Here is a 24867-nt window from a genome sequence, read left to right as displayed (position 1 = left end):
GCTCCAACGTATGAGACGTAACAACTGGTGCAATTTGTTGTTGCATCGTGTGTCAGCAGTCTTCGATAGTGTGTTACGGGCTTAGCGCGATAAGTTTGTAGACAGCATTTAGGCGACGTTTTATTAGTAACGGCCCCATGCAGCGATTGCACAACAGTAAAGGACATGAGTCAATGTATAGTTGTGCATCGTAGGAGATTTTGCAGCCTTGTGTGAGCCCGGATAGCTCAGTCGGTAGAGCATTAGGCTTTTAACCTAAGGGTCCAGGGTTCAAGTCCCTGTCCGGGCGGAAATTTTAATACTTTGGTAGCGATTCGTCTGGTAGCGGTGGAAACGCTACGGAAAATAATGCAGCTACGCCGTTTTCTGACACCACAGCGTTTTATACGGTAGCAGTTGCATGTGTCGGGAGAACACCGCGCTAACGGCAGTCGTGGCCGAGTGGTTAAGGCGTCTGACTCGAAATCAGATTCCCTCTGGGAGCGTAGGTTCGAATCCTACCGGCTGCGTGCGATTTTGCGTAAAGAGGAGCAAACGTTTTCGCACACATGTGACATGCGTGGGCGAATGCGGGTGCAACCAGTGACGCCATTCTCAACAAGACGAAAATTTCCGTTTTAAGAATACTGAGTTTTCGCGACGACCGCTGCTTACTGTGCCTATCGGTTCACCTCGCACTGACGCTGGGACTGCAGAAAGCCGTCGCTGAGATGGTGAGTACACAGATGTGCTCGAAAATTTCATTTTCTTTTTAAGAATCGCAATTTCAATCATTCGAGTGCGGCAAAAGCAGTAGTGCAGCGTTTTTTTTTTTTTTTTCTTTTCTTAAGATCTCGCAGCTGCTTGGAGGTATGTCCATCGTTTTAAGACGACAGAAAACTAGCGTCAGCGGTGCGTCAGTGGGAAGTCGGTGAAGTCGCCATTGGAGCCATAAGCCAGCAATTACGACATGCGAAACACTCGCACACCACGCAGCTGTACGATAATGCTCGTGCGTGGGCCCGCATAGCTGAGTCGGTAGAGCGTTAGGTTTTCAACCGAAGGGTCCTGGGTTCAAGTCCCTGTCTGGGCGAAAATTAGTACACTTTCGTAACGGCTAATGGAAACCCTACAGCAAAGAGTGAGGCCACGCCGTTTTCTGCCATCAGATTGCTTCTAAAGATGGCGGTTTGACTTGTCGGGAGTCGCTTCCGCCACCGGCAGTCGTGGCCGAGTGGTTAAGGCGTCTGACTTGAAATCAGATTCCCTCTGGGAGCGTAGGTTCGAGTCCTGCCGACTGCGAAAATTTTCTCGCTCTCAAAAGGCGGACGTTGAGCTGCATCCTAGCAGTTGCGTCACTACTAAACACGTGGGTCACCAGCAATGTGCAGTGTTATTTGATCGAGGGCGCAGCGTTACAGTCGCGCCCAGAAGCCGCAGCTCATCTCCTCGTCTCACAGCCGTCCACCAGGTGTTAGTACAAGTGTCGCCTCACTGGGCAGTGCAGATGTGTCCATTTTAGCTTGCAGACGATGACGTGTAGCAATTTATGAGCTAACGCAAGTCGAATGTTTTACCATGTGTATCTGCTAGATACTGCCTCTCATATGGTGGAGAGGCTCACTCCTTCTTGTGTCTCGTTCTCTGCACACGAGTTGCCCCTGGCATCGATATAGCACGGGTTTTCTAGCGTCAGCGTGGCGTCACGTCAAGTCAGCGAATTCAATATCACACGAATCGAGTCGACATGTTTGCTTGTTACGATGACGGAAGCTGAAGAAATGTGTGTGGAACTTCACTGCATCGGCTGCTCGCCCTTCAGCGTCCCTGTGTCTTATCAGACGAAGGTGACTGTGAAATTGGCAACGAGGCAGAAGTGAACGAACACATGCAAATGGCAACCTTCGCCGTCAGCCGAAATAGCTCAGTTGGGAGAGCGTTAGACTGAAGATCTAAAGGTCCCTGGTTCGATCCCGGGTTTCGGCAGGTACTCGTTTTGATGCGACGCCAATGGAATTACTCTGCGTTTGTGATAATGCAACTACCGCTGACAACAAAAATGACTCTCTCCTGTAGCTGTTCTGGTTGTCTATTGCATGCCACAAGAGGAACTTACTAGATAACTAACTCCCTTAGAAGCAAAAGAATTAAAAATATCCTACCGACTGCATTCCTTTTTCTGTGTCAGGTGGTGAAGAACGTCTTCAACGGAACCGTGAAATGAGCGAAAGCGTGGGAAACATTGCATTCGAAATGCTTGTGAATTTTCCAATTGCCCAGTGAGTGTCGACAAAACACGTAAATTCTCTGCTCCAACGTATGAGACGTAACAACTGGTGCAATTTGTTGTTGCATCGTGTGTCAGCAGTCTTCGATAGTGTGTTACGGGCTTAGCGCGATAAGTTTGTAGACAGCATTTAGGCGACGTTTTATTAGTAACGGCCCCATGCAGCGATTGCACAACAGTAAAGGACATGAGTCAATGTATAGTTGTGCATCGTAGGAGATTTTGCAGCCTTGTGTGAGCCCGGATAGCTCAGTCGGTAGAGCATTAGGCTTTTAACCTAAGGGTCCAGGGTTCAAGTCCCTGTCCGGGCGGAAATTTTAATACTTTGGTAGCGATTCGTCTGGTAGCGGTGGAAACGCTACGGAAAATAATGCAGCTACGCCGTTTTCTGACACCACAGCGTTTTATACGGTAGCAGTTGCATGTGTCGGGAGAACACCGCGCTAACGGCAGTCGTGGCCGAGTGGTTAAGGCGTCTGACTCGAAATCAGATTCCCTCTGGGAGCGTAGGTTCGAATCCTACCGGCTGCGTGCGATTTTGCGTAAAGAGGAGCAAACGTTTTCGCACACATGTGACATGCGTGGGCGAATGCGGGTGCAACCAGTGACGCCATTCTCAACAAGACGAAAATTTCCGTTTTAAGAATACTGAGTTTTCGCGACGACCGCTGCTTACTGTGCCTATCGGTTCACCTCGCACTGACGCTGGGACTGCAGAAAGCCGTCGCTGAGATGGTGAGTACACAGATGTGCTCGAAAATTTCATTTTCTTTTTAAGAATCGCAATTTCAATCATTCGAGTGCGGCAAAAGCAGTAGTGCAGCGTTTTTTTTTTTTTTTTTTCTTTTCTTAAGATCTCGCAGCTGCTTGGAGGTATGTCCATCGTTTTAAGACGACAGAAAACTAGCGTCAGCGGTGCGTCAGTGGGAAGTCGGTGAAGTCGCCATTGGAGCCATAAGCCAGCAATTACGACATGCGAAACACTCGCACACCACGCAGCTGTACGATAATGCTCGTGCGTGGGCCCGCATAGCTGAGTCGGTAGAGCGTTAGGTTTTCAACCGAAGGGTCCTGGGTTCAAGTCCCTGTCTGGGCGAAAATTAGTACACTTTCGTAACGGCTAATGGAAACCCTACAGCAAAGAGTGAGGCCACGCCGTTTTCTGCCATCAGATTGCTTCTAAAGATGGCGGTTTGACTTGTCGGGAGTCGCTTCCGCCACCGGCAGTCGTGGCCGAGTGGTTAAGGCGTCTGACTTGAAATCAGATTCCCTCTGGGAGCGTAGGTTCGAGTCCTGCCGACTGCGAAAATTTTCTCGCTCTCAAAAGGCGGACGTTGAGCTGCATCCTAGCAGTTGCGTCACTACTAAACACGTGGGTCACCAGCAATGTGCAGTGTTATTTGATCGAGGGCGCAGCGTTACAGTCGCGCCCAGAAGCCGCAGCTCATCTCCTCGTCTCACAGCCGTCCACCAGGTGTTAGTACAAGTGTCGCCTCACTGGGCAGTGCAGATGTGTCCATTTTAGCTTGCAGACGATGACGTGTAGCAATTTATGAGCTAACGCAAGTCGAATGTTTTACCATGTGTATCTGCTAGATACTGCCTCTCATATGGTGGAGAGGCTCACTCCTTCTTGTGTCTCGTTCTCTGCACACGAGTTGCCCCTGGCATCGATATAGCACGGGTTTTCTAGCGTCAGCGTGGCGTCACGTCAAGTCAGCGAATTCAATATCACACGAATCGAGTCGACATGTTTGCTTGTTACGATGACGGAAGCTGAAGAAATGTGTGTGGAACTTCACTGCATCGGCTGCTCGCCCTTCAGCGTCCCTGTGTCTTATCAGACGAAGGTGACTGTGAAATTGGCAACGAGGCAGAAGTGAACGAACACATGCAAATGGCAACCTTCGCCGTCAGCCGAAATAGCTCAGTTGGGAGAGCGTTAGACTGAAGATCTAAAGGTCCCTGGTTCGATCCCGGGTTTCGGCAGGTACTCGTTTTGATGCGACGCCAATGGAATTACTCTGCGTTTGTGATAATGCAACTACCGCTGACAACAAAAATGACTCTCTCCTGTAGCTGTTCTGGTTGTCTATTGCATGCCACAAGAGGAACTTACTAGATAACTAACTCCCTTAGAAGCAAAAGAATTAAAAATATCCTACCGACTGCATTCCTTTTTCTGTGTCAGGTGGTGAAGAACGTCTTCAACGGAACCGTGAAATGAGCGAAAGCGTGGGAAACATTGCATTCGAAATGCTTGTGAATTTTCCAATTGCCCAGTGAGTGTCGACAAAACACGTAAATTCTCTGCTCCAACGTATGAGACGTAACAACTGGTGCAATTTGTTGTTGCATCGTGTGTCAGCAGTCTTCGATAGTGTGTTACGGGCTTAGCGCGATAAGTTTGTAGACAGCATTTAGGCGACGTTTTATTAGTAACGGCCCCATGCAGCGATTGCACAACAGTAAAGGACATGAGTCAATGTATAGTTGTGCATCGTAGGAGATTTTGCAGCCTTGTGTGAGCCCGGATAGCTCAGTCGGTAGAGCATTAGGCTTTTAACCTAAGGGTCCAGGGTTCAAGTCCCTGTCCGGGCGGAAATTTTAATACTTTGGTAGCGATTCGTCTGGTAGCGGTGGAAACGCTACGGAAAATAATGCAGCTACGCCGTTTTCTGACACCACAGCGTTTTATACGGTAGCAGTTGCATGTGTCGGGAGAACACCGCGCTAACGGCAGTCGTGGCCGAGTGGTTAAGGCGTCTGACTCGAAATCAGATTCCCTCTGGGAGCGTAGGTTCGAATCCTACCGGCTGCGTGCGATTTTGCGTAAAGAGGAGCAAACGTTTTCGCACACATGTGACATGCGTGGGCGAATGCGGGTGCAACCAGTGACGCCATTCTCAACAAGACGAAAATTTCCGTTTTAAGAATACTGAGTTTTCGCGACGACCGCTGCTTACTGTGCCTATCGGTTCACCTCGCACTGACGCTGGGACTGCAGAAAGCCGTCGCTGAGATGGTGAGTACACAGATGTGCTCGAAAATTTCATTTTCTTTTTAAGAATCGCAATTTCAATCATTCGAGTGCGGCAAAAGCAGTAGTGCAGCGTTTTTTTTTTTTTTTTTCTTTTCTTAAGATCTCGCAGCTGCTTGGAGGTATGTCCATCGTTTTAAGACGACAGAAAACTAGCGTCAGCGGTGCGTCAGTGGGAAGTCGGTGAAGTCGCCATTGGAGCCATAAGCCAGCAATTACGACATGCGAAACACTCGCACACCACGCAGCTGTACGATAATGCTCGTGCGTGGGCCCGCATAGCTGAGTCGGTAGAGCGTTAGGTTTTCAACCGAAGGGTCCTGGGTTCAAGTCCCTGTCTGGGCGAAAATTAGTACACTTTCGTAACGGCTAATGGAAACCCTACAGCAAAGAGTGAGGCCACGCCGTTTTCTGCCATCAGATTGCTTCTAAAGATGGCGGTTTGACTTGTCGGGAGTCGCTTCCGCCACCGGCAGTCGTGGCCGAGTGGTTAAGGCGTCTGACTTGAAATCAGATTCCCTCTGGGAGCGTAGGTTCGAGTCCTGCCGACTGCGAAAATTTTCTCGCTCTCAAAAGGCGGACGTTGAGCTGCATCCTAGCAGTTGCGTCACTACTAAACACGTGGGTCACCAGCAATGTGCAGTGTTATTTGATCGAGGGCGCAGCGTTACAGTCGCGCCCAGAAGCCGCAGCTCATCTCCTCGTCTCACAGCCGTCCACCAGGTGTTAGTACAAGTGTCGCCTCACTGGGCAGTGCAGATGTGTCCATTTTAGCTTGCAGACGATGACGTGTAGCAATTTATGAGCTAACGCAAGTCGAATGTTTTACCATGTGTATCTGCTAGATACTGCCTCTCATATGGTGGAGAGGCTCACTCCTTCTTGTGTCTCGTTCTCTGCACATGAGTTGCCCCTGGCATCGATATAGCACGGGTTTTCTAGCGTCAGCGTGGCGTCACGTCAAGTCAGCGAATTCAATATCACACGAATCGAGTCGACATGTTTGCTTGTTACGATGACGGAAGCTGAAGAAATGTGTGTGGAACTTCACTGCATCGGCTGCTCGCCCTTCAGCGTCCCTGTGTCTTATCAGACGAAGGTGACTGTGAAATTGGCAACGAGGCAGAAGTGAACGAACACATGCAAATGGCAACCTTCGCCGTCAGCCGAAATAGCTCAGTTGGGAGAGCGTTAGACTGAAGATCTAAAGGTCCCTGGTTCGATCCCGGGTTTCGGCAGGTACTCGTTTTGATGCGACGCCAATGGAATTACTCTGCGTTTGTGATAATGCAACTACCGCTGACAACAAAAATGACTCTCTCCTGTAGCTGTTCTGGTTGTCTATTGCATGCCACAAGAGGAACTTACTAGATAACTAACTCCCTTAGAAGCAAAAGAATTAAAAATATCCTACCGACTGCATTCCTTTTTCTGTGTCAGGTGGTGAAGAACGTCTTCAACGGAACCGTGAAATGAGCGAAAGCGTGGGAAACATTGCATTCGAAATGCTTGTGAATTTTCCAATTGCCCAGTGAGTGTCGACAAAACACGTAAATTCTCTGCTCCAACGTATGAGACGTAACAACTGGTGCAATTTGTTGTTGCATCGTGTGTCAGCAGTCTTCGATAGTGTGTTACGGGCTTAGCGCGATAAGTTTGTAGACAGCATTTAGGCGACGTTTTATTAGTAACGGCCCCATGCAGCGATTGCACAACAGTAAAGGACATGAGTCAATGTATAGTTGTGCATCGTAGGAGATTTTGCAGCCTTGTGTGAGCCCGGATAGCTCAGTCGGTAGAGCATTAGGCTTTTAACCTAAGGGTCCAGGGTTCAAGTCCCTGTCCGGGCGGAAATTTTAATACTTTGGTAGCGATTCGTCTGGTAGCGGTGGAAACGCTACGGAAAATAATGCAGCTACGCCGTTTTCTGACACCACAGCGTTTTATACGGTAGCAGTTGCATGTGTCGGGAGAACACCGCGCTAACGGCAGTCGTGGCCGAGTGGTTAAGGCGTCTGACTCGAAATCAGATTCCCTCTGGGAGCGTAGGTTCGAATCCTACCGGCTGCGTGCGATTTTGCGTAAAGAGGAGCAAACGTTTTCGCACACATGTGACATGCGTGGGCGAATGCGGGTGCAACCAGTGACGCCATTCTCAACAAGACGAAAATTTCCGTTTTAAGAATACTGAGTTTTCGCGACGACCGCTGCTTACTGTGCCTATCGGTTCACCTCGCACTGACGCTGGGACTGCAGAAAGCCGTCGCTGAGATGGTGAGTACACAGATGTGCTCGAAAATTTCATTTTCTTTTTAAGAATCGCAATTTCAATCATTCGAGTGCGGCAAAAGCAGTAGTGCAGCGTTTTTTTTTTTTTTTTTCTTTTCTTAAGATCTCGCAGCTGCTTGGAGGTATGTCCATCGTTTTAAGACGACAGAAAACTAGCGTCAGCGGTGCGTCAGTGGGAAGTCGGTGAAGTCGCCATTGGAGCCATAAGCCAGCAATTACGACATGCGAAACACTCGCACACCACGCAGCTGTACGATAATGCTCGTGCGTGGGCCCGCATAGCTGAGTCGGTAGAGCGTTAGGTTTTCAACCGAAGGGTCCTGGGTTCAAGTCCCTGTCTGGGCGAAAATTAGTACACTTTCGTAACGGCTAATGGAAACCCTACAGCAAAGAGTGAGGCCACGCCGTTTTCTGCCATCAGATTGCTTCTAAAGATGGCGGTTTGACTTGTCGGGAGTCGCTTCCGCCACCGGCAGTCGTGGCCGAGTGGTTAAGGCGTCTGACTTGAAATCAGATTCCCTCTGGGAGCGTAGGTTCGAGTCCTGCCGACTGCGAAAATTTTCTCGCTCTCAAAAGGCGGACGTTGAGCTGCATCCTAGCAGTTGCGTCACTACTAAACACGTGGGTCACCAGCAATGTGCAGTGTTATTTGATCGAGGGCGCAGCGTTACAGTCGCGCCCAGAAGCCGCAGCTCATCTCCTCGTCTCACAGCCGTCCACCAGGTGTTAGTACAAGTGTCGCCTCACTGGGCAGTGCAGATGTGTCCATTTTAGCTTGCAGACGATGACGTGTAGCAATTTATGAGCTAACGCAAGTCGAATGTTTTACCATGTGTATCTGCTAGATACTGCCTCTCATATGGTGGAGAGGCTCACTCCTTCTTGTGTCTCGTTCTCTGCACATGAGTTGCCCCTGGCATCGATATAGCACGGGTTTTCTAGCGTCAGCGTGGCGTCACGTCAAGTCAGCGAATTCAATATCACACGAATCGAGTCGACATGTTTGCTTGTTACGATGACGGAAGCTGAAGAAATGTGTGTGGAACTTCACTGCATCGGCTGCTCGCCCTTCAGCGTCCCTGTGTCTTATCAGACGAAGGTGACTGTGAAATTGGCAACGAGGCAGAAGTGAACGAACACATGCAAATGGCAACCTTCGCCGTCAGCCGAAATAGCTCAGTTGGGAGAGCGTTAGACTGAAGATCTAAAGGTCCCTGGTTCGATCCCGGGTTTCGGCAGGTACTCGTTTTGATGCGACGCCAATGGAATTACTCTGCGTTTGTGATAATGCAACTACCGCTGACAACAAAAATGACTCTCTCCTGTAGCTGTTCTGGTTGTCTATTGCATGCCACAAGAGGAACTTACTAGATAACTAACTCCCTTAGAAGCAAAAGAATTAAAAATATCCTACCGACTGCATTCCTTTTTCTGTGTCAGGTGGTGAAGAACGTCTTCAACGGAACCGTGAAATGAGCGAAAGCGTGGGAAACATTGCATTCGAAATGCTTGTGAATTTTCCAATTGCCCAGTGAGTGTCGACAAAACACGTAAATTCTCTGCTCCAACGTATGAGACGTAACAACTGGTGCAATTTGTTGTTGCATCGTGTGTCAGCAGTCTTCGATAGTGTGTTACGGGCTTAGCGCGATAAGTTTGTAGACAGCATTTAGGCGACGTTTTATTAGTAACGGCCCCATGCAGCGATTGCACAACAGTAAAGGACATGAGTCAATGTATAGTTGTGCATCGTAGGAGATTTTGCAGCCTTGTGTGAGCCCGGATAGCTCAGTCGGTAGAGCATTAGGCTTTTAACCTAAGGGTCCAGGGTTCAAGTCCCTGTCCGGGCGGAAATTTTAATACTTTGGTAGCGATTCGTCTGGTAGCGGTGGAAACGCTACGGAAAATAATGCAGCTACGCCGTTTTCTGACACCACAGCGTTTTATACGGTAGCAGTTGCATGTGTCGGGAGAACACCGCGCTAACGGCAGTCGTGGCCGAGTGGTTAAGGCGTCTGACTCGAAATCAGATTCCCTCTGGGAGCGTAGGTTCGAATCCTACCGGCTGCGTGCGATTTTGCGTAAAGAGGAGCAAACGTTTTCGCACACATGTGACATGCGTGGGCGAATGCGGGTGCAACCAGTGACGCCATTCTCAACAAGACGAAAATTTCCGTTTTAAGAATACTGAGTTTTCGCGACGACCGCTGCTTACTGTGCCTATCGGTTCACCTCGCACTGACGCTGGGACTGCAGAAAGCCGTCGCTGAGATGGTGAGTACACAGATGTGCTCGAAAATTTCATTTTCTTTTTAAGAATCGCAATTTCAATCATTCGAGTGCGGCAAAAGCAGTAGTGCAGCGTTTTTTTTTTTTTTTCTTTTCTTAAGATCTCGCAGCTGCTTGGAGGTATGTCCATCGTTTTAAGACGACAGAAAACTAGCGTCAGCGGTGCGTCAGTGGGAAGTCGGTGAAGTCGCCATTGGAGCCATAAGCCAGCAATTACGACATGCGAAACACTCGCACACCACGCAGCTGTACGATAATGCTCGTGCGTGGGCCCGCATAGCTGAGTCGGTAGAGCGTTAGGTTTTCAACCGAAGGGTCCTGGGTTCAAGTCCCTGTCTGGGCGAAAATTAGTACACTTTCGTAACGGCTAATGGAAACCCTACAGCAAAGAGTGAGGCCACGCCGTTTTCTGCCATCAGATTGCTTCTAAAGATGGCGGTTTGACTTGTCGGGAGTCGCTTCCGCCACCGGCAGTCGTGGCCGAGTGGTTAAGGCGTCTGACTTGAAATCAGATTCCCTCTGGGAGCGTAGGTTCGAGTCCTGCCGACTGCGAAAATTTTCTCGCTCTCAAAAGGCGGACGTTGAGCTGCATCCTAGCAGTTGCGTCACTACTAAACACGTGGGTCACCAGCAATGTGCAGTGTTATTTGATCGAGGGCGCAGCGTTACAGTCGCGCCCAGAAGCCGCAGCTCATCTCCTCGTCTCACAGCCGTCCACCAGGTGTTAGTACAAGTGTCGCCTCACTGGGCAGTGCAGATGTGTCCATTTTAGCTTGCAGACGATGACGTGTAGCAATTTATGAGCTAACGCAAGTCGAATGTTTTACCATGTGTATCTGCTAGATACTGCCTCTCATATGGTGGAGAGGCTCACTCCTTCTTGTGTCTCGTTCTCTGCACACGAGTTGCCCCTGGCATCGATATAGCACGGGTTTTCTAGCGTCAGCGTGGCGTCACGTCAAGTCAGCGAATTCAATATCACACGAATCGAGTCGACATGTTTGCTTGTTACGATGACGGAAGCTGAAGAAATGTGTGTGGAACTTCACTGCATCGGCTGCTCGCCCTTCAGCGTCCCTGTGTCTTATCAGACGAAGGTGACTGTGAAATTGGCAACGAGGCAGAAGTGAACGAACACATGCAAATGGCAACCTTCGCCGTCAGCCGAAATAGCTCAGTTGGGAGAGCGTTAGACTGAAGATCTAAAGGTCCCTGGTTCGATCCCGGGTTTCGGCAGGTACTCGTTTTGATGCGACGCCAATGGAATTACTCTGCGTTTGTGATAATGCAACTACCGCTGACAACAAAAATGACTCTCTCCTGTAGCTGTTCTGGTTGTCTATTGCATGCCACAAGAGGAACTTACTAGATAACTAACTCCCTTAGAAGCAAAAGAATTAAAAATATCCTACCGACTGCATTCCTTTTTCTGTGTCAGGTGGTGAAGAACGTCTTCAACGGAACCGTGAAATGAGCGAAAGCGTGGGAAACATTGCATTCGAAATGCTTGTGAATTTTCCAATTGCCCAGTGAGTGTCGACAAAACACGTAAATTCTCTGCTCCAACGTATGAGACGTAACAACTGGTGCAATTTGTTGTTGCATCGTGTGTCAGCAGTCTTCGATAGTGTGTTACGGGCTTAGCGCGATAAGTTTGTAGACAGCATTTAGGCGACGTTTTATTAGTAACGGCCCCATGCAGCGATTGCACAACAGTAAAGGACATGAGTCAATGTATAGTTGTGCATCGTAGGAGATTTTGCAGCCTTGTGTGAGCCCGGATAGCTCAGTCGGTAGAGCATTAGGCTTTTAACCTAAGGGTCCAGGGTTCAAGTCCCTGTCCGGGCGGAAATTTTAATACTTTGGTAGCGATTCGTCTGGTAGCGGTGGAAACGCTACGGAAAATAATGCAGCTACGCCGTTTTCTGACACCACAGCGTTTTATACGGTAGCAGTTGCATGTGTCGGGAGAACACCGCGCTAACGGCAGTCGTGGCCGAGTGGTTAAGGCGTCTGACTCGAAATCAGATTCCCTCTGGGAGCGTAGGTTCGAATCCTACCGGCTGCGTGCGATTTTGCGTAAAGAGGAGCAAACGTTTTCGCACACATGTGACATGCGTGGGCGAATGCGGGTGCAACCAGTGACGCCATTCTCAACAAGACGAAAATTTCCGTTTTAAGAATACTGAGTTTTCGCGACGACCGCTGCTTACTGTGCCTATCGGTTCACCTCGCACTGACGCTGGGACTGCAGAAAGCCGTCGCTGAGATGGTGAGTACACAGATGTGCTCGAAAATTTCATTTTCTTTTTAAGAATCGCAATTTCAATCATTCGAGTGCGGCAAAAGCAGTAGTGCAGCGTTTTTTTTTTTTTTTTTTTTTCTTTTCTTAAGATCTCGCAGCTGCTTGGAGGTATGTCCATCGTTTTAAGACGACAGAAAACTAGCGTCAGCGGTGCGTCAGTGGGAAGTCGGTGAAGTCGCCATTGGAGCCATAAGCCAGCAATTACGACATGCGAAACACTCGCACACCACGCAGCTGTACGATAACGCTCGTGCGTGGGCCCGCATAGCTGAGTCGGTAGAGCGTTAGGTTTTCAACCGAAGGGTCCTGGGTTCAAGTCCCTGTCTGGGCGAAAATTAGTACACTTTCGTAACGGCTAATGGAAACCCTACAGCAAAGAGTGAGGCCACGCCGTTTTCTGCCATCAGATTGCTTCTAAAGATGGCGGTTTGACTTGTCGGGAGTCGCTTCCGCCACCGGCAGTCGTGGCCGAGTGGTTAAGGCGTCTGACTTGAAATCAGATTCCCTCTGGGAGCGTAGGTTCGAGTCCTGCCGACTGCGAAAATTTTCTCGCTCTCAAAAGGCGGACGTTGAGCTGCATCCTAGCAGTTGCGTCACTACTAAACACGTGGGTCACCAGCAATGTGCAGTGTTATTTGATCGAGGGCGCAGCGTTACAGTCGCGCCCAGAAGCCGCAGCTCATCTCCTCGTCTCACAGCCGTCCACCAGGTGTTAGTACAAGTGTCGCCTCACTGGGCAGTGCAGATGTGTCCATTTTAGCTTGCAGACGATGACGTGTAGCAATTTATGAGCTAACGCAAGTCGAATGTTTTACCATGTGTATCTGCTAGATACTGCCTCTCATATGGTGGAGAGGCTCACTCCTTCTTGTGTCTCGTTCTCTGCACACGAGTTGCCCCTGGCATCGATATAGCACGGGTTTTCTAGCGTCAGCGTGGCGTCACGTCAAGTCAGCGAATTCAATATCACACGAATCGAGTCGACATGTTTGCTTGTTACGATGACGGAAGCTGAAGAAATGTGTGTGGAACTTCACTGCATCGGCTGCTCGCCCTTCAGCGTCCCTGTGTCTTATCAGACGAAGGTGACTGTGAAATTGGCAACGAGGCAGAAGTGAACGAACACATGCAAATGGCAACCTTCGCCGTCAGCCGAAATAGCTCAGTTGGGAGAGCGTTAGACTGAAGATCTAAAGGTCCCTGGTTCGATCCCGGGTTTCGGCAGGTACTCGTTTTGATGCGACGCCAATGGAATTACTCTGCGTTTGTGATAATGCAACTACCGCTGACAACAAAAATGACTCTCTCCTGTAGCTGTTCTGGTTGTCTATTGCATGCCACAAGAGGAACTTACTAGATAACTAACTCCCTTAGAAGCAAAAGAATTAAAAATATCCTACCGACTGCATTCCTTTTTCTGTGTCAGGTGGTGAAGAACGTCTTCAACGGAACCGTGAAATGAGCGAAAGCGTGGGAAACATTGCATTCGAAATGCTTGTGAATTTTCCAATTGCCCAGTGAGTGTCGACAAAACACGTAAATTCTCTGCTCCAACGTATGAGACGTAACAACTGGTGCAATTTGTTGTTGCATCGTGTGTCAGCAGTCTTCGATAGTGTGTTACGGGCTTAGCGCGATAAGTTTGTAGACAGCATTTAGGCGACGTTTTATTAGTAACGGCCCCATGCAGCGATTGCACAACAGTAAAGGACATGAGTCAATGTATAGTTGTGCATCGTAGGAGATTTTGCAGCCTTGTGTGAGCCCGGATAGCTCAGTCGGTAGAGCATTAGGCTTTTAACCTAAGGGTCCAGGGTTCAAGTCCCTGTCCGGGCGGAAATTTTAATACTTTGGTAGCGATTCGTCTGGTAGCGGTGGAAACGCTACGGAAAATAATGCAGCTACGCCGTTTTCTGACACCACAGCGTTTTATACGGTAGCAGTTGCATGTGTCGGGAGAACACCGCGCTAACGGCAGTCGTGGCCGAGTGGTTAAGGCGTCTGACTCGAAATCAGATTCCCTCTGGGAGCGTAGGTTCGAATCCTACCGGCTGCGTGCGATTTTGCGTAAAGAGGAGCAAACGTTTTCGCACACATGTGACATGCGTGGGCGAATGCGGGTGCAACCAGTGACGCCATTCTCAACAAGACGAAAATTTCCGTTTTAAGAATACTGAGTTTTCGCGACGACCGCTGCTTACTGTGCCTATCGGTTCACCTCGCACTGACGCTGGGACTGCAGAAAGCCGTCGCTGAGATGGTGAGTACACAGATGTGCTCGAAAATTTCATTTTCTTTTTAAGAATCGCAATTTCAATCATTCGAGTGCGGCAAAAGCAGTAGTGCAGCGTTTTTTTTTTTTTTTTTCTTTTCTTAAGATCTCGCAGCTGCTTGGAGGTATGTCCATCGTTTTAAGACGACAGAAAACTAGCGTCAGCGGTGCGTCAGTGGGAAGTCGGTGAAGTCGCCATTGGAGCCATAAGCCAGCAATTACGACATGCGAAACACTCGCACACCACGCAGCTGTACGATAATGCTCGTGCGTGGGCCCGCATAGCTGAGTCGGTAGAGCGTTAGGTTTTCAACCGAAGGGTCCTGGGTTCAAGTCCCTGTCTGGGCGAAAATTAGTACACTTTCGTAACGGCTAATGGAAACCCTACAGCAAAGAGTGAGGCCACGCCGTTTTCTGCCATCAGATTGCTTCTAAAGATGGCGGTTTGACTTGTCGGGAGTCGCTTCCGCCACCGGCAGTCGTGGCCGAGTGGTTAAGGCGTCTGACTTGAAATCAGATTCCCTCTGGGAGCGTAGGTTCGAGTCCTGCCGACTGCGAAAATTTTCTCGCTCTCAAAAGGCGGACGTTGAGCTGCATCCTAGCAGTTGCGTCACTACTAAACACGTGGGTCACCAGCAATGTGCAGTGTTATTTGATCGAGGGCGCAGCGTTACAGTCGCGCCCAGAAGCCGCAGCTCATCTCCTCGTCTCACAGCCGTCCACCAGGTGTTAGTACAAGTGTCGCCTCACTGGGCAGTGCAGATGTGTCCATTTTAGCTTGCAGACGATGACGTGTAGCAATTTATGAGCTAACGCAAGTCGAATGTTTTACCATGTGTATCTGCTAGATACTGCCTCTCATATGGTGGAGAGGCTCACTCCTTCTTGTGTCTCGTTCTCTGCACATGAGTTGCCCCTGGCATCGATATAGCACGGGTTTTCTAGCGTCAGCGTGGCGTCACGTCAAGTCAGCGAATTCAATATCACACGAATCGAGTCGACATGTTTGCTTGTTACGATGACGGAAGCTGAAGAAATGTGTGTGGAACTTCACTGCATCGGCTGCTCGCCCTTCAGCGTCCCTGTGTCTTATCAGACGAAGGTGACTGTGAAATTGGCAACGAGGCAGAAGTGAACGAACACATGCAAATGGCAACCTTCGCCGTCAGCCGAAATAGCTCAGTTGGGAGAGCGTTAGACTGAAGATCTAAAGGTCCCTGGTTCGATCCCGGGTTTCGGCAGGTACTCGTTTTGATGCGACGCCAATGGAATTACTCTGCGTTTGTGATAATGCAACTACCGCTGACAACAAAAATGACTCTCTCCTGTAGCTGTTCTGGTTGTCTATTGCATGCCACAAGAGGAACTTACTAGATAACTAACTCCCTTAGAAGCAAAAGAATTAAAAATATCCTACCGACTGCATTCCTTTTTCTGTGTCAGGTGGTGAAGAACGTCTTCAACGGAACCGTGAAATGAGCGAAAGCGTGGGAAACATTGCATTCGAAATGCTTGTGAATTTTCCAATTGCCCAGTGAGTGTCGACAAAACACGTAAATTCTCTGCTCCAACGTATGAGACGTAACAACTGGTGCAATTTGTTGTTGCATCGTGTGTCAGCAGTCTTCGATAGTGTGTTACGGGCTTAGCGCGATAAGTTTGTAGACAGCATTTAGGCGACGTTTTATTAGTAACGGCCCCATGCAGCGATTGCACAACAGTAAAGGACATGAGTCAATGTATAGTTGTGCATCGTAGGAGATTTTGCAGCCTTGTGTGAGCCCGGATAGCTCAGTCGGTAGAGCATTAGGCTTTTAACCTAAGGGTCCAGGGTTCAAGTCCCTGTCCGGGCGGAAATTTTAATACTTTGGTAGCGATTCGTCTGGTAGCGGTGGAAACGCTACGGAAAATAATGCAGCTACGCCGTTTTCTGACACCACAGCGTTTTATACGGTAGCAGTTGCATGTGTCGGGAGAACACCGCGCTAACGGCAGTCGTGGCCGAGTGGTTAAGGCGTCTGACTCGAAATCAGATTCCCTCTGGGAGCGTAGGTTCGAATCCTACCGGCTGCGTGCGATTTTGCGTAAAGAGGAGCAAACGTTTTCGCACACATGTGACATGCGTGGGCGAATGCGGGTGCAACCAGTGACGCCATTCTCAACAAGACGAAAATTTCCGTTTTAAGAATACTGAGTTTTCGCGACGACCGCTGCTTACTGTGCCTATCGGTTCACCTCGCACTGACGCTGGGACTGCAGAAAGCCGTCGCTGAGATGGTGAGTACACAGATGTGCTCGAAAATTTCATTTTCTTTTTAAGAATCGCAATTTCAATCATTCGAGTGCGGCAAAAGCAGTAGTGCAGCGTTTTTTTTTTTTTTTTTCTTTTCTTAAGATCTCGCAGCTGCTTGGAGGTATGTCCATCGTTTTAAGACGACAGAAAACTAGCGTCAGCGGTGCGTCAGTGGGAAGTCGGTGAAGTCGCCATTGGAGCCATAAGCCAGCAATTACGACATGCGAAACACTCGCACACCACGCAGCTGTACGATAATGCTCGTGCGTGGGCCCGCATAGCTGAGTCGGTAGAGCGTTAGGTTTTCAACCGAAGGGTCCTGGGTTCAAGTCCCTGTCTGGGCGAAAATTAGTACACTTTCGTAACGGCTAATGGAAACCCTACAGCAAAGAGTGAGGCCACGCCGTTTTCTGCCATCAGATTGCTTCTAAAGATGGCGGTTTGACTTGTCGGGAGTCGCTTCCGCCACCGGCAGTCGTGGCCGAGTGGTTAAGGCGTCTGACTTGAAATCAGATTCCCTCTGGGAGCGTAGGTTCGAGTCCTGCCGACTGCGAAAATTTTCTCGCTCTCAAAAGGCGGACGTTGAGCTGCATCCTAGCAGTTGCGTCACTACTAAACACGTGGGTCACCAGCAATGTGCAGTGTTATTTGATCGAGGGCGCAGCGTTACAGTCGCGCCCAGAAGCCGCAGCTCATCTCCTCGTCTCACAGCCGTCCACCAGGTGTTAGTACAAGTGTCGCCTCACTGGGCAGTGCAGATGTGTCCATTTTAGCTTGCAGACGATGACGTGTAGCAATTTATGAGCTAACGCAAGTCGAATGTTTTACCATGTGTATCTGCTAGATACTGCCTCTCATATGGTGGAGAGGCTCACTCCTTCTTGTGTCTCGTTCTCTGCACATGAGTTGCCCCTGGCATCGATATAGCACGGGTTTTCTAGCGTCAGCGTGGCGTCACGTCAAGTCAGCGAATTCAATATCACACGAATCGAGTCGACATGTTTGCTTGTTACGATGACGGAAGCTGAAGAAATGTGTGTGGAACTTCACTGCATCGGCTGCTCGCCCTTCAGCGTCCCTGTGTCTTATCAGACGAAGGTGACTGTGAAATTGGCAACGAGGCAGAAGTGAACGAACACATGCAAATGGCAACCTTCGCCGTCAGCCGAAATAGCTCAGTTGGGAGAGCGTTAGACTGAAGATCTAAAGGTCCCTGGTTCGATCCCGGGTTTCGGCAGGTACTCGTTTTGATGCGACGCCAATGGAATTACTCTGCGTTTGTGATAATGCAACTACCGCTGACAACAAAAATGACTCTCTCCTGTAGCTGTTCTGGTTGTCTATTGCATGCCACAAGAGGAACTTACTAGATAACTAACTCCCTTAGAAGCAAAAGAATTAAAAATATCCTACCGACTGCATTCCTTTTTCTGTGTCAGGTGGTGAAGAACGTCTTCAACGGAACCGTGAAATGAGCGAAAGCGTGGGAAACATTGCATTCGAAATGCTTGTGAATTTTCCAATTGCCCAGTGAGTGTCGACAAAACACGTAAATTCTCTGCTCCAACGTATGAGACGTAACAACTGGTGCAATTTGTTGTTGCATCGTGTGTCAGCAGTCTTCGATAGTGTGTTACGGGCTTAGCGCGATAAGTTTGTAGACAGCATTTAGGCGACGTTTTATTAGTAACGGCCCCATGCAGCGATTGCACAACAGTAAAGGACATGAGTCAATGTATAGTTGTGCATCGTAGGAGATTTTGCAGCCTTGTGTGAGCCCGGATAGCTCAGTCGGTAGAGCATTAGGCTTTTAACCTAAGGGTCCAGGGTTCAAGTCCCTGTCCGGGCGGAAATTTTAATACTTTGGTAGCGATTCGTCTGGTAGCGGTGGAAACGCTACGGAAAATAATGCAGCTACGCCGTTTTCTGACACCACAGCGTTTTATACGGTAGCAGTTGCATGTGTCGGGAGAACACCGCGCTAACGGCAGTCGTGGCCGAGTGGTTAAGGCGTCTGACTCGAAATCAGATTCCCTCTGGGAGCGTAGGTTCGAATCCTACCGGCTGCGTGCGATTTTGCGTAAAGAGGAGCAAACGTTTTCGCACACATGTGACATGCGTGGGCGAATGCGGGTGCAACCAGTGACGCCATTCTCAACAAGACGAAAATTTCCGTTTTAAGAATACTGAGTTTTCGCGACGACCGCTGCTTACTGTGCCTATCGGTTCACCTCGCACTGACGCTGGGACTGCAGAAAGCCGTCGCTGAGATGGTGAGTACACAGATGTGCTCGAAAATTTCATTTTCTTTTTAAGAATCGCAATTTCAATCATTCGAGTGCGGCAAAAGCAGTAGTGCAGCGTTTTTTTTTTTTTTTCTTTTCTTAAGATCTCGCAGCTGCTTGGAGGTATGTCCATCGTTTTAAGACGACAGAAAACTAGCGTCAGCGGTGCGTCAGTGGGAAGTCGGTGAAGTCGCCATTGGAGCCATAAGCCAGCAATTACGACATGCGAAACACTCGCACACCACGCAGCTGTACGATAATGCTCGTGCGTGGGCCCGCATAGCTGAGTCGGTAGAGCGTTAGGTTTTCAACCGAAGGGTCCTGGGTTCAAGTCCCTGTCTGGGCGAAAATTAGTACACTTTCGTAACGGCTAATGGAAACCCTACAGCAAAGAGTGAGGCCACGCCGTTTTCTGCCATCAGATTGCTTCTAAAGATGGCGGTTTGACTTGTCGGGAGTCGCTTCCGCCACCGGCAGTCGTGGCCGAGTGGTTAAGGCGTCTGACTTGAAATCAGATTCCCTCTGGGAGCGTAGGTTCGAGTCCTGCCGACTGCGAAAATTTTCTCGCTCTCAAAAGGCGGACGTTGAGCTGCATCCTAGCAGTTGCGTCACTACTAAACACGTGGGTCACCAGCAATGTGCAGTGTTATTTGATCGAGGGCGCAGCGTTACAGTCGCGCCCAGAAGCCGCAGCTCATCTCCTCGTCTCACAGCCGTCCACCAGGTGTTAGTACAAGTGTCGCCTCACTGGGCAGTGCAGATGTGTCCATTTTAGCTTGCAGACGATGACGTGTAGCAATTTATGAGCTAACGCAAGTCGAATGTTTTACCATGTGTATCTGCTAGATACTGCCTCTCATATGGTGGAGAGGCTCACTCCTTCTTGTGTCTCGTTCTCTGCACACGAGTTGCCCCTGGCATCGATATAGCACGGGTTTTCTAGCGTCAGCGTGGCGTCACGTCAAGTCAGCGAATTCAATATCACACGAATCGAGTCGACATGTTTGCTTGTTACGATGACGGAAGCTGAAGAAATGTGTGTGGAACTTCACTGCATCGGCTGCTCGCCCTTCAGCGTCCCTGTGTCTTATCAGACGAAGGTGACTGTGAAATTGGCAACGAGGCAGAAGTGAACGAACACATGCAAATGGCAACCTTCGCCGTCAGCCGAAATAGCTCAGTTGGGAGAGCGTTAGACTGAAGATCTAAAGGTCCCTGGTTCGATCCCGGGTTTCGGCAGGTACTCGTTTTGATGCGACGCCAATGGAATTACTCTGCGTTTGTGATAATGCAACTACCGCTGACAACAAAAATGACTCTCTCCTGTAGCTGTTCTGGTTGTCTATTGCATGCCACAAGAGGAACTTACTAGATAACTAACTCCCTTAGAAGCAAAAGAATTAAAAATATCCTACCGACTGCATTCCTTTTTCTGTGTCAGGTGGTGAAGAACGTCTTCAACGGAACCGTGAAATGAGCGAAAGCGTGGGAAACATTGCATTCGAAATGCTTGTGAATTTTCCAATTGCCCAGTGAGTGTCGACAAAACACGTAAATTCTCTGCTCCAACGTATGAGACGTAACAACTGGTGCAATTTGTTGTTGCATCGTGTGTCAGCAGTCTTCGATAGTGTGTTACGGGCTTAGCGCGATAAGTTTGTAGACAGCATTTAGGCGACGTTTTATTAGTAACGGCCCCATGCAGCGATTGCACAACAGTAAAGGACATGAGTCAATGTATAGTTGTGCATCGTAGGAGATTTTGCAGCCTTGTGTGAGCCCGGATAGCTCAGTCGGTAGAGCATTAGGCTTTTAACCTAAGGGTCCAGGGTTCAAGTCCCTGTCCGGGCGGAAATTTTAATACTTTGGTAGCGATTCGTCTGGTAGCGGTGGAAACGCTACGGAAAATAATGCAGCTACGCCGTTTTCTGACACCACAGCGTTTTATACGGTAGCAGTTGCATGTGTCGGGAGAACACCGCGCTAACGGCAGTCGTGGCCGAGTGGTTAAGGCGTCTGACTCGAAATCAGATTCCCTCTGGGAGCGTAGGTTCGAATCCTACCGGCTGCGTGCGATTTTGCGTAAAGAGGAGCAAACGTTTTCGCACACATGTGACATGCGTGGGCGAATGCGGGTGCAACCAGTGACGCCATTCTCAACAAGACGAAAATTTCCGTTTTAAGAATACTGAGTTTTCGCGACGACCGCTGCTTACTGTGCCTATCGGTTCACCTCGCACTGACGCTGGGACTGCAGAAAGCCGTCGCTGAGATGGTGAGTACACAGATGTGCTCGAAAATTTCATTTTCTTTTTAAGAATCGCAATTTCAATCATTCGAGTGCGGCAAAAGCAGTAGTGCAGCGTTTTTTTTTTTTTTTTTTTTTCTTTTCTTAAGATCTCGCAGCTGCTTGGAGGTATGTCCATCGTTTTAAGACGACAGAAAACTAGCGTCAGCGGTGCGTCAGTGGGAAGTCGGTGAAGTCGCCATTGGAGCCATAAGCCAGCAATTACGACATGCGAAACACTCGCACACCACGCAGCTGTACGATAACGCTCGTGCGTGGGCCCGCATAGCTGAGTCGGTAGAGCGTTAGGTTTTCAACCGAAGGGTCCTGGGTTCAAGTCCCTGTCTGGGCGAAAATTAGTACACTTTCGTAACGGCTAATGGAAACCCTACAGCAAAGAGTGAGGCCACGCCGTTTTCTGCCATCAGATTGCTTCTAAAGATGGCGGTTTGACTTGTCGGGAGTCGCTTCCGCCACCGGCAGTCGTGGCCGAGTGGTTAAGGCGTCTGACTTGAAATCAGATTCCCTCTGGGAGCGTAGGTTCGAGTCCTGCCGACTGCGAAAATTTTCTCGCTCTCAAAAGGCGGACGTTGAGCTGCATCCTAGCAGTTGCGTCACTACTAAACACGTGGGTCACCAGCAATGTGCAGTGTTATTTGATCGAGGGCGCAGCGTTACAGTCGCGCCCAGAAGCCGCAGCTCATCTCCTCGTCTCACAGCCGTCCACCAGGTGTTAGTACAAGTGTCGCCTCACTGGGCAGTGCAGATGTGTCCATTTTAGCTTGCAGACGATGACGTGTAGCAATTTATGAGCTAACGCAAGTCGAATGTTTTACCATGTGTATCTGCTAGATACTGCCTCTCATATGGTGGAGAGGCTCACTCCTTCTTGTGTCTCGTTCTCTGCACACGAGTTGCCCCTGGCATCGATATAGCACGGGTTTTCTAGCGTCAGCGTGGCGTCACGTCAAGTCAGCGAATTCAATATCACACGAATCGAGTCGACATGTTTGCTTGTTACGATGACGGAAGCTGAAGAAATGTGTGTGGAACTTCACTGCATCGGCTGCTCGCCCTTCAGCGTCCCTGTGTCTTATCAGACGAAGGTGACTGTGAAATTGGCAACGAGGCAGAAGTGAACGAACACATGCAAATGGCAACCTTCGCCGTCAGCCGAAATAGCTCAGTTGGGAGAGCGTTAGACTGAAGATCTAAAGGTCCCTGGTTCGATCCCGGGTTTCGGCAGGTACTCGTTTTGATGCGACGCCAATGGAATTACTCTGCGTTTGTGATAATGCAACTACCGCTGACAACAAAAATGACTCTCTCCTGTAGCTGTTCTGGTTGTCTATTGCATGCCACAAGAGGAACTTACTAGATAACTAACTCCCTTAGAAGCAAAAGAATTAAAAATATCCTACCGACTGCATTCCTTTTTCTGTGTCAGGTGGTGAAGAACGTCTTCAACGGAACCGTGAAATGAGCGAAAGCGTGGGAAACATTGCATTCGAAATGCTTGTGAATTTTCCAATTGCCCAGTGAGTGTCGACAAAACACGTAAATTCTCTGCTCCAACGTATGAGACGTAACAACTGGTGCAATTTGTTGTTGCATCGTGTGTCAGCAGTCTTCGATAGTGTGTTACGGGCTTAGCGCGATAAGTTTGTAGACAGCATTTAGGCGACGTTTTATTAGTAACGGCCCCATGCAGCGATTGCACAACAGTAAAGGACATGAGTCAATGTATAGTTGTGCATCGTAGGAGATTTTGCAGCCTTGTGTGAGCCCGGATAGCTCAGTCGGTAGAGCATTAGGCTTTTAACCTAAGGGTCCAGGGTTCAAGTCCCTGTCCGGGCGGAAATTTTAATACTTTGGTAGCGATTCGTCTGGTAGCGGTGGAAACGCTACGGAAAATAATGCAGCTACGCCGTTTTCTGACACCACAGCGTTTTATACGGTAGCAGTTGCATGTGTCGGGAGAACACCGCGCTAACGGCAGTCGTGGCCGAGTGGTTAAGGCGTCTGACTCGAAATCAGATTCCCTCTGGGAGCGTAGGTTCGAATCCTACCGGCTGCGTGCGATTTTGCGTAAAGAGGAGCAAACGTTTTCGCACACATGTGACATGCGTGGGCGAATGCGGGTGCAACCAGTGACGCCATTCTCAACAAGACGAAAATTTCCGTTTTAAGAATACTGAGTTTTCGCGACGACCGCTGCTTACTGTGCCTATCGGTTCACCTCGCACTGACGCTGGGACTGCAGAAAGCCGTCGCTGAGATGGTGAGTACACAGATGTGCTCGAAAATTTCATTTTCTTTTTAAGAATCGCAATTTCAATCATTCGAGTGCGGCAAAAGCAGTAGTGCAGCGTTTTTTTTTTTTTTTTTCTTTTCTTAAGATCTCGCAGCTGCTTGGAGGTATGTCCATCGTTTTAAGACGACAGAAAACTAGCGTCAGCGGTGCGTCAGTGGGAAGTCGGTGAAGTCGCCATTGGAGCCATAAGCCAGCAATTACGACATGCGAAACACTCGCACACCACGCAGCTGTACGATAATGCTCGTGCGTGGGCCCGCATAGCTGAGTCGGTAGAGCGTTAGGTTTTCAACCGAAGGGTCCTGGGTTCAAGTCCCTGTCTGGGCGAAAATTAGTACACTTTCGTAACGGCTAATGGAAACCCTACAGCAAAGAGTGAGGCCACGCCGTTTTCTGCCATCAGATTGCTTCTAAAGATGGCGGTTTGACTTGTCGGGAGTCGCTTCCGCCACCGGCAGTCGTGGCCGAGTGGTTAAGGCGTCTGACTTGAAATCAGATTCCCTCTGGGAGCGTAGGTTCGAGTCCTGCCGACTGCGAAAATTTTCTCGCTCTCAAAAGGCGGACGTTGAGCTGCATCCTAGCAGTTGCGTCACTACTAAACACGTGGGTCACCAGCAATGTGCAGTGTTATTTGATCGAGGGCGCAGCGTTACAGTCGCGCCCAGAAGCCGCAGCTCATCTCCTCGTCTCACAGCCGTCCACCAGGTGTTAGTACAAGTGTCGCCTCACTGGGCAGTGCAGATGTGTCCATTTTAGCTTGCAGACGATGACGTGTAGCAATTTATGAGCTAACGCAAGTCGAATGTTTTACCATGTGTATCTGCTAGATACTGCCTCTCATATGGTGGAGAGGCTCACTCCTTCTTGTGTCTCGTTCTCTGCACATGAGTTGCCCCTGGCATCGATATAGCACGGGTTTTCTAGCGTCAGCGTGGCGTCACGTCAAGTCAGCGAATTCAATATCACACGAATCGAGTCGACATGTTTGCTTGTTACGATGACGGAAGCTGAAGAAATGTGTGTGGAACTTCACTGCATCGGCTGCTCGCCCTTCAGCGTCCCTGTGTCTTATCAGACGAAGGTGACTGTGAAATTGGCAACGAGGCAGAAGTGAACGAACACATGCAAATGGCAACCTTCGCCGTCAGCCGAAATAGCTCAGTTGGGAGAGCGTTAGACTGAAGATCTAAAGGTCCCTGGTTCGATCCCGGGTTTCGGCAGGTACTC

At 49.3% G+C, this 24867-nt stretch overlaps 44 non-coding genes across 44 annotated transcripts; all 44 read left to right on the top strand.

The window, feature by feature from the left end:
• The first annotated feature begins 216 nt into the window (after positions 1–216).
• On the top strand, positions 217–289 carry Trnak-uuu (transfer RNA lysine (anticodon UUU)). Its single transcript has one exon. It is a non-coding gene; the product is annotated as a tRNA-Lys (tRNA).
• Positions 290–427: 138 nt separating this feature from the next.
• On the top strand, positions 428–509 carry Trnas-cga (transfer RNA serine (anticodon CGA)). Its single transcript has one exon. It is a non-coding gene; the product is annotated as a tRNA-Ser (tRNA).
• Positions 510–1199: 690 nt separating this feature from the next.
• On the top strand, positions 1200–1281 carry Trnas-uga (transfer RNA serine (anticodon UGA)). Its single transcript has one exon. It is a non-coding gene; the product is annotated as a tRNA-Ser (tRNA).
• Positions 1282–1892: 611 nt separating this feature from the next.
• Trnaf-gaa (transfer RNA phenylalanine (anticodon GAA)) lies at positions 1893–1965 on the top strand. The gene has a single exon. It is a non-coding gene; the product is annotated as a tRNA-Phe (tRNA).
• A 539-nt stretch (positions 1966–2504) lies between these two features.
• On the top strand, positions 2505–2577 carry Trnak-uuu (transfer RNA lysine (anticodon UUU)). Its single transcript has one exon. It is a non-coding gene; the product is annotated as a tRNA-Lys (tRNA).
• A 138-nt stretch (positions 2578–2715) lies between these two features.
• On the top strand, positions 2716–2797 carry Trnas-cga (transfer RNA serine (anticodon CGA)). The gene has a single exon. It is a non-coding gene; the product is annotated as a tRNA-Ser (tRNA).
• Positions 2798–3489: 692 nt separating this feature from the next.
• On the top strand, positions 3490–3571 carry Trnas-uga (transfer RNA serine (anticodon UGA)). Its single transcript has one exon. It is a non-coding gene; the product is annotated as a tRNA-Ser (tRNA).
• A 611-nt stretch (positions 3572–4182) lies between these two features.
• Trnaf-gaa (transfer RNA phenylalanine (anticodon GAA)) lies at positions 4183–4255 on the top strand. Its single transcript has one exon. It is a non-coding gene; the product is annotated as a tRNA-Phe (tRNA).
• A 539-nt stretch (positions 4256–4794) lies between these two features.
• Trnak-uuu (transfer RNA lysine (anticodon UUU)) lies at positions 4795–4867 on the top strand. The gene has a single exon. It is a non-coding gene; the product is annotated as a tRNA-Lys (tRNA).
• A 138-nt stretch (positions 4868–5005) lies between these two features.
• On the top strand, positions 5006–5087 carry Trnas-cga (transfer RNA serine (anticodon CGA)). Its single transcript has one exon. It is a non-coding gene; the product is annotated as a tRNA-Ser (tRNA).
• Positions 5088–5778: 691 nt separating this feature from the next.
• Positions 5779–5860, top strand: Trnas-uga (transfer RNA serine (anticodon UGA)). The gene has a single exon. It is a non-coding gene; the product is annotated as a tRNA-Ser (tRNA).
• Positions 5861–6471: 611 nt separating this feature from the next.
• On the top strand, positions 6472–6544 carry Trnaf-gaa (transfer RNA phenylalanine (anticodon GAA)). Its single transcript has one exon. It is a non-coding gene; the product is annotated as a tRNA-Phe (tRNA).
• A 539-nt stretch (positions 6545–7083) lies between these two features.
• Positions 7084–7156, top strand: Trnak-uuu (transfer RNA lysine (anticodon UUU)). Its single transcript has one exon. It is a non-coding gene; the product is annotated as a tRNA-Lys (tRNA).
• A 138-nt stretch (positions 7157–7294) lies between these two features.
• Trnas-cga (transfer RNA serine (anticodon CGA)) lies at positions 7295–7376 on the top strand. Its single transcript has one exon. It is a non-coding gene; the product is annotated as a tRNA-Ser (tRNA).
• Positions 7377–8067: 691 nt separating this feature from the next.
• Positions 8068–8149, top strand: Trnas-uga (transfer RNA serine (anticodon UGA)). The gene has a single exon. It is a non-coding gene; the product is annotated as a tRNA-Ser (tRNA).
• Positions 8150–8760: 611 nt separating this feature from the next.
• Trnaf-gaa (transfer RNA phenylalanine (anticodon GAA)) lies at positions 8761–8833 on the top strand. Its single transcript has one exon. It is a non-coding gene; the product is annotated as a tRNA-Phe (tRNA).
• A 539-nt stretch (positions 8834–9372) lies between these two features.
• Trnak-uuu (transfer RNA lysine (anticodon UUU)) lies at positions 9373–9445 on the top strand. Its single transcript has one exon. It is a non-coding gene; the product is annotated as a tRNA-Lys (tRNA).
• Positions 9446–9583: 138 nt separating this feature from the next.
• On the top strand, positions 9584–9665 carry Trnas-cga (transfer RNA serine (anticodon CGA)). Its single transcript has one exon. It is a non-coding gene; the product is annotated as a tRNA-Ser (tRNA).
• A 689-nt stretch (positions 9666–10354) lies between these two features.
• On the top strand, positions 10355–10436 carry Trnas-uga (transfer RNA serine (anticodon UGA)). Its single transcript has one exon. It is a non-coding gene; the product is annotated as a tRNA-Ser (tRNA).
• Positions 10437–11047: 611 nt separating this feature from the next.
• On the top strand, positions 11048–11120 carry Trnaf-gaa (transfer RNA phenylalanine (anticodon GAA)). The gene has a single exon. It is a non-coding gene; the product is annotated as a tRNA-Phe (tRNA).
• Positions 11121–11659: 539 nt separating this feature from the next.
• On the top strand, positions 11660–11732 carry Trnak-uuu (transfer RNA lysine (anticodon UUU)). Its single transcript has one exon. It is a non-coding gene; the product is annotated as a tRNA-Lys (tRNA).
• A 138-nt stretch (positions 11733–11870) lies between these two features.
• On the top strand, positions 11871–11952 carry Trnas-cga (transfer RNA serine (anticodon CGA)). Its single transcript has one exon. It is a non-coding gene; the product is annotated as a tRNA-Ser (tRNA).
• Positions 11953–12647: 695 nt separating this feature from the next.
• Trnas-uga (transfer RNA serine (anticodon UGA)) lies at positions 12648–12729 on the top strand. Its single transcript has one exon. It is a non-coding gene; the product is annotated as a tRNA-Ser (tRNA).
• Positions 12730–13340: 611 nt separating this feature from the next.
• Positions 13341–13413, top strand: Trnaf-gaa (transfer RNA phenylalanine (anticodon GAA)). The gene has a single exon. It is a non-coding gene; the product is annotated as a tRNA-Phe (tRNA).
• A 539-nt stretch (positions 13414–13952) lies between these two features.
• Positions 13953–14025, top strand: Trnak-uuu (transfer RNA lysine (anticodon UUU)). Its single transcript has one exon. It is a non-coding gene; the product is annotated as a tRNA-Lys (tRNA).
• A 138-nt stretch (positions 14026–14163) lies between these two features.
• On the top strand, positions 14164–14245 carry Trnas-cga (transfer RNA serine (anticodon CGA)). The gene has a single exon. It is a non-coding gene; the product is annotated as a tRNA-Ser (tRNA).
• A 691-nt stretch (positions 14246–14936) lies between these two features.
• On the top strand, positions 14937–15018 carry Trnas-uga (transfer RNA serine (anticodon UGA)). The gene has a single exon. It is a non-coding gene; the product is annotated as a tRNA-Ser (tRNA).
• A 611-nt stretch (positions 15019–15629) lies between these two features.
• Trnaf-gaa (transfer RNA phenylalanine (anticodon GAA)) lies at positions 15630–15702 on the top strand. The gene has a single exon. It is a non-coding gene; the product is annotated as a tRNA-Phe (tRNA).
• Positions 15703–16241: 539 nt separating this feature from the next.
• On the top strand, positions 16242–16314 carry Trnak-uuu (transfer RNA lysine (anticodon UUU)). Its single transcript has one exon. It is a non-coding gene; the product is annotated as a tRNA-Lys (tRNA).
• Positions 16315–16452: 138 nt separating this feature from the next.
• Trnas-cga (transfer RNA serine (anticodon CGA)) lies at positions 16453–16534 on the top strand. The gene has a single exon. It is a non-coding gene; the product is annotated as a tRNA-Ser (tRNA).
• A 691-nt stretch (positions 16535–17225) lies between these two features.
• On the top strand, positions 17226–17307 carry Trnas-uga (transfer RNA serine (anticodon UGA)). Its single transcript has one exon. It is a non-coding gene; the product is annotated as a tRNA-Ser (tRNA).
• A 611-nt stretch (positions 17308–17918) lies between these two features.
• Trnaf-gaa (transfer RNA phenylalanine (anticodon GAA)) lies at positions 17919–17991 on the top strand. Its single transcript has one exon. It is a non-coding gene; the product is annotated as a tRNA-Phe (tRNA).
• A 539-nt stretch (positions 17992–18530) lies between these two features.
• Positions 18531–18603, top strand: Trnak-uuu (transfer RNA lysine (anticodon UUU)). The gene has a single exon. It is a non-coding gene; the product is annotated as a tRNA-Lys (tRNA).
• A 138-nt stretch (positions 18604–18741) lies between these two features.
• On the top strand, positions 18742–18823 carry Trnas-cga (transfer RNA serine (anticodon CGA)). The gene has a single exon. It is a non-coding gene; the product is annotated as a tRNA-Ser (tRNA).
• A 689-nt stretch (positions 18824–19512) lies between these two features.
• Trnas-uga (transfer RNA serine (anticodon UGA)) lies at positions 19513–19594 on the top strand. The gene has a single exon. It is a non-coding gene; the product is annotated as a tRNA-Ser (tRNA).
• Positions 19595–20205: 611 nt separating this feature from the next.
• Trnaf-gaa (transfer RNA phenylalanine (anticodon GAA)) lies at positions 20206–20278 on the top strand. The gene has a single exon. It is a non-coding gene; the product is annotated as a tRNA-Phe (tRNA).
• Positions 20279–20817: 539 nt separating this feature from the next.
• Trnak-uuu (transfer RNA lysine (anticodon UUU)) lies at positions 20818–20890 on the top strand. Its single transcript has one exon. It is a non-coding gene; the product is annotated as a tRNA-Lys (tRNA).
• Positions 20891–21028: 138 nt separating this feature from the next.
• Trnas-cga (transfer RNA serine (anticodon CGA)) lies at positions 21029–21110 on the top strand. The gene has a single exon. It is a non-coding gene; the product is annotated as a tRNA-Ser (tRNA).
• A 695-nt stretch (positions 21111–21805) lies between these two features.
• Trnas-uga (transfer RNA serine (anticodon UGA)) lies at positions 21806–21887 on the top strand. The gene has a single exon. It is a non-coding gene; the product is annotated as a tRNA-Ser (tRNA).
• A 611-nt stretch (positions 21888–22498) lies between these two features.
• Positions 22499–22571, top strand: Trnaf-gaa (transfer RNA phenylalanine (anticodon GAA)). Its single transcript has one exon. It is a non-coding gene; the product is annotated as a tRNA-Phe (tRNA).
• A 539-nt stretch (positions 22572–23110) lies between these two features.
• Positions 23111–23183, top strand: Trnak-uuu (transfer RNA lysine (anticodon UUU)). The gene has a single exon. It is a non-coding gene; the product is annotated as a tRNA-Lys (tRNA).
• Positions 23184–23321: 138 nt separating this feature from the next.
• Trnas-cga (transfer RNA serine (anticodon CGA)) lies at positions 23322–23403 on the top strand. Its single transcript has one exon. It is a non-coding gene; the product is annotated as a tRNA-Ser (tRNA).
• A 691-nt stretch (positions 23404–24094) lies between these two features.
• Positions 24095–24176, top strand: Trnas-uga (transfer RNA serine (anticodon UGA)). The gene has a single exon. It is a non-coding gene; the product is annotated as a tRNA-Ser (tRNA).
• A 611-nt stretch (positions 24177–24787) lies between these two features.
• Positions 24788–24860, top strand: Trnaf-gaa (transfer RNA phenylalanine (anticodon GAA)). Its single transcript has one exon. It is a non-coding gene; the product is annotated as a tRNA-Phe (tRNA).
• The last annotated feature ends 7 nt before the right edge of the window (positions 24861–24867 follow it).

Source organism: Schistocerca cancellata, unplaced genomic scaffold, assembly GCF_023864275.1.
Source record: "Schistocerca cancellata isolate TAMUIC-IGC-003103 unplaced genomic scaffold, iqSchCanc2.1 HiC_scaffold_477, whole genome shotgun sequence".
Classification (NCBI taxonomy): domain Eukaryota; kingdom Metazoa; phylum Arthropoda; class Insecta; order Orthoptera; family Acrididae; genus Schistocerca; species Schistocerca cancellata.
Note: the sequence above shows the minus strand (reverse complement) of the source record. Positions and strands in the feature narration are given on the sequence as shown.